The following is a 5,189-nucleotide window of genomic DNA, read 5'->3' on the forward strand; positions in this document are numbered from 1 at the left end:
GCTGGTAGTCAAGGGAGGTTCTGCCTTCAAAGGGTTTGGAGCTGGGACATACAAAGCAAGCAGCGGCACTAAAGTGCTGAATGCGGAGGTGTACAAGCTCTTTCCAGATCGGGTGTTTGATCCTCTCCCCGTCTTGCAGGGCTCTGCGAATTCCTCTGCCGTCCACACAGCACGCAATGTCACTCTCGAAACACTGTGCTAGACCCTTAGGATTTAAAAACGAATGGGCTTTGGGGCGCCTGACTGGCTCAGTCAGAAGAACATGTGAGCTTGATCTCAGGGTGGTGAGTTCGAGTCCCACATTGGGCATAGAGATTACAAAATAAATAAATAAACTTTAGTAAATAAATAAATAAATTCGAAGTTTTATTTATTTATTTGACAGAGAGAGACAGCGAGAGTAGGAACACAAGCAGGGGGAGCAGGAGAGGGAGGAGCAGGCCTCCTGCAGAGCAGGGAGCCCGATGCGGGGCTTAATCCCAGGACCCTGGGATCATGACCTGAGCCGAAGGCAGACGCTTAACCGACTGAGCCACCCAGGCGCCCCGAGGAGGTTCCATCTTAAATCTGATTCTTCAGGTGTCCAGTTCACCAGCTGCAAGGAAAGGGGTAGGATGGAGATGGCTGGGGTACGTACTTGACCATCATGGCGCAGTGCTGGCCTGGGTGTAACCGATGTGGATACAGAGCCATTGGAGTTGAGGGGAGGCCCTGACGGACCCCAGAATGTTCACAAAGAGGGTCACATTTGATCTAGTTCTCAGGAGGTAAGAGGACAGTGGTAAGCGTGGTAAGGGACGGGCCGGCCAGGGTACGGATTGGGAGAACTGGCATTGCTGAAAGATGGGGAAAGGGGCATGCATACAGAGCCAGAGAGCTTGAAAGAATAAGGCATGTTTGGAGTGTAGCTGTTGTTTTTCACCATTAAAAAGAAAGTTCCAGCCTCCTTTAGATCATGTTCATCGTATGTTTCTCATGGCCTTCACCTCCAGCCTGGATCTTACTCAGTTTCCAATCCCCACCAAAAAAGTCATTGTGAGTGTAACCTGATAGAAGATTCTAACTTAGCCAATCATGGAAGGCTAAAGAAGAGAGGGCCAGAGGCACCGATGACACAGTATGCTGAGCACTTATGAGGTGTTTGGCTAAGCCCCTTATAGTGTTATGATAGTTAACCCTCATAACAACTGCATGGTCTAGGTACTATCATTCTTTCATTCATTCATCCATTCAAAGTAAGCTCTATGCCAAATGTGGGGCTCGAACTTACAACCCTGACATCAAGAGTCACATGCTCTATTCATTGAGCCAGCCAGGTGCCCCCATTCCCATTTTTTAAAAAATATTTTATTTATTTGAGGGGTGCCTGGGTGGCTCAGTCGTTAAGCGTCTGCCTTCAGCTCAGGTCATGATCCCAGGGTCCTGGGATCGAGCCCCACATCGGGCTCCCTGCTCGGCGGGAGGCCTGCTTCTCCCTCTCCCACTCCCCCTGCTTGTGTTCCCTCTCTCGCTGTGTCTCTGTCAAATAAGTAAATATAATCGTCTAAAAAAAATAAAGATTTATTTATTTGAGAGAGAGTGTGAGCATGCAAGTGGGGGGAGCAGAAGAGGGGGAAGTAGAGGGAGAAGCAGACTCCCAGCTGAGCAGGGAGCCCAATGCGGGGCTCAATCCCAGGACCCTGAGATCATGACCTGAGCCGAAGGCAGACGCTTCACTGACTGAGCCACCCAGGCACCCAGCCCCTATTCCCATTTTTAAATGAAGACATAGGCACAGAGAGGCTGGGCATCTTTGTCCGAAGTTGTGCTGCAGGGAGCTATGGAGTGGTTCTAACCCAGGCAACATGACTGAAGGGCCTCCACTCTTAGCCAAAACTGTGAGCACTACCACCACCAGGACAATAAACAAGAGGCATCACATGAGCATCTCACTCATCCTCGGGCTTTCCCTCCTCATGTGGAAAGGACAGAACACCAGTGAGGGAGTAGGCGACTACCTACTGGTACTAGGCTACCAGATTTGGCTTCAAGGGAGGACTGGCTGCCCATCTCTGAGGGTTATCCATAGCCAGCCCTCTCCAGGTCTGCCTTGGTCTGCCTGGGGCTGCTGAGCCGCCTTGCCCAAGGTCATGCCACTTCCCAGGGTGCACGACATCCAATGACTAATTCAGGAGGCGATGTAAAGTTCTGGCATCTAGGGGCAATAATTCGGAGGTTGGCTGAGCCCGTTGCTGGGTTCACATGGCAGCTCAACTTTTCCCTCTGTCCCATCCTGCTTCCTGTCCCTCCCTCCAAAGGTGTTGACCTCATGGACATTTTTTAATGAACATCTTGCCACTCTGTCTCAGAGCCTGCTTCCCTGGGAACCCGATCTGTGACAACATCAATTCCATTGACCAGAGAAGTCCGTGGCCTCTCATTTTGTGTCCAGTGTAACTTCCGTTCACAATACAGATCTTCCTCAGCTCATGATGGGGTTACATCTGGATAAACCCACGATCAGTTGAAAATATCTTAAGTCAAAAATGCATTTTGTACACCTAACCTACCGAACATCATCGCTTAGCCTAGCCCAGCTTAAACGTGCTCAGAACACCCACATTACCCTATAGTTGGGCCAAATCATCTAACACAAAGCCCATTTTATAATGAAGTGTTGAATATCTCGTGTCATGTATTGAGTACTGTGCTGAAAGTGAAAAACAGAATGGTTGTCTGGGTACAGAATGGTTGTGAGTGTATTGGTTGTTGACCCTCGTGATCGCTGGGCTGACCGGGGGCCTCGGCTCCCTGTCTCTGCCTGGCATCATGAAAGAGTCTCATACCACTTCTGGCTGGACCAGGAAAAGATCCAAATTTGAAATCTGAAGTATAGTTTCTACTGAATGCATTTCACATTCGCACCATCGTAAAGTTGAACGATTAAGTCAGACCATCGGAAGTTGGTGACCGTCTGTAGTTTCAAAACCGTCTGCCTTATTTTAGGAACCTTTGATTTTTTATGTTTCCTGATAAATACCCAAGAACGTAAATTTATAAAATTCTCAAAGGTCAGCCATACAAGGACACAGTGCCCCCTTTTGTGTCGATAGACTTTATTTTTTTATTTAAAAAAATTTTTTTTAAAGATTTTATTTTTAAGTAATCCCTACACCCAACGTGGGGCTTGAACTTACAAGCCTGGTGTCAAGAGTCGCATGCTCTACTGACTGAGCCGGCCAGGCGCCCCCCAGTAGGCTTTATTTAGAGAAGTTTTAGGTTCACAACAATATTGAGCAGAAGGTACGGAGTCTCCTACACCGCCTGCCCACCCCGTCCCCTGGGCACAGCATCCCCAGATATCCATGTCCATTTCCTTTGATTTTGGCAATAGGTATAGGTTATGCAAGTAAGACCTCTTTAAACCCAAAACTTTCATTAAAATAGTTTGTGATTTTTTAAATTGTTATTTTTAATGTTTGAATGGTTAGCAGACTTGATTCCAATAGGCTCTTGCTATGCAGCTCGCTAGACTTTTTCTGAGTCCCAGTGTCCTCGTGTCTACAGTTGGAATAACAATTTTTGGGAGGATTAAATTAGATAACATATTCAAACTCCAAGCAAAGTGCCTGGCACTTAATAAAGATTCAGAAAATGGGCATTTTGGGGGGAAGATTTTCTTTGTCAGAGAGAGAGAGAGAGAGCACTAGCAGGGAGAGTGGCAGGCAGAGGGAGAAGCAGGCTCCCCTCCGAGCAAGGAGCCCATCCTTATCCGAGGACCCTGGGATTGTGACCTGAGCTGAATGAAGGCAGACGCTTAACCGACTGTGCCACCCAGGTGCCCCTGCTTTTTTTTTTTTTTTTTTTTTTTTAAGATTTTACTTATTTGAGAGAGAGAAGGAGCAGGTAGGAGGGGCAGAGGGAGAAGGAAGAGCAGACTCCCCACTGAGCAGGGAGCCCCTTATGGAGCTGGATCCCAGGAGCCTGAGCTCAGGACCCTAGCTGAAGGCAGATGCTTAACCAACTGAGCCACGGGGGCACCTGCAACTGCCTTATTTCAAGAAACTTCCTCCCTCTCCTAGAGGGACAGGGGCTCCCAAAGTTGGGTAATTTCATTAAGGTCTCAGCACTGGACGATGTTGCTATTGTGGAGGCATCTTTCCAAGGTTTTAATTAATTCGAGGATGTAGCACCGTTTCTCAAACTTACATATTCCAGGCATCTGTGATTCAGTAGGTCGTGTGAAGTTTGGGAATCTGAATTTTTCAAAGCTCCCCAGGGGAAGCTTATCATCAGCCAAGATTTGGCAACTTTTTGATTTCTACGAACTCCTGCACCACTCTCGTGGATATAGGGAATCCCCTTTCCCGCCTGCTGGGTGTGTCATGGTTACATGACTAAGGTTTTATTAAAAGGGTGGAGGGGGGGGAGGGGAGGAAGAGCAACCCTGAAAAAGGAACGCTCCTGTCTGTACAGTATTCACTGAAAGAGTGCCCTTTCGGGACAACTTCCGATTCCGAATTAAACAGAGGATGACGACCGCCTGGACTTGGCAGTCCTGCCGCTGTCACTAGCTGGGGACCTCGTGGGTCTGACTAATCAAGCCCGGCCGCGCCCTCGGCGGGAGCAGCTCCAGCGAGGGGCGGGGTGGTGGCGGCTGGGCTACTGCAGCCCGGGTGCCGGAGTCCGGAGACCCGTCCGTAGGCGCCGGGGTGGGCGGGCAGCCACTCGGGAGTGACGCGGGCAGGGGGCGTGGGGAAGCGTCGTTGCATTTATTCTGGCCGGAGAGCCGGGTGCCGGCGCGGCTCGGCGCGGCCGGAGGAGCTGTCCCGAGCCAGAGAGCCGGCCGGTTCTTCTAAGGGAAAGCGCTAAGAACTCGGCGCCCGCGGTTGGCCAGGTGGGGGCGGCCGTGGTGCGCCGGCCGGACTCTCAGAACACTTTCGGGAATTACAGAAGTCCCTTTGGGGATGATGCGGCTCAGAGTCTGGCTCTGGCGGGAGCGATGAAGGCGCAGTGTCCAGCTCAGCCGTGGGGTGTTGGGGCGCAGTCAGGCTCCGCCGGGAGGCGCTGGGGGTGCAGGGTACAGCTCAGCCGTGGAGTGACGGGGGCGCAGTGTCAGGCTCAGCCAGGACAGGATGGGGGGCTGGCTCCCCCGGGGGTGATGGGGGCTCCTGGTCAGGTTCGGCCGGGGGTGACGGGGGCTCCTGGTC

The sequence above is a fragment of the Mirounga leonina genome, unplaced genomic scaffold, assembly GCF_011800145.1.
Source record: "Mirounga leonina isolate KUSES-001 unplaced genomic scaffold, KU_Mleo_1.0 Mir_224, whole genome shotgun sequence".
NCBI classification, from domain to species: Eukaryota; Metazoa; Chordata; class Mammalia; order Carnivora; family Phocidae; genus Mirounga; species Mirounga leonina.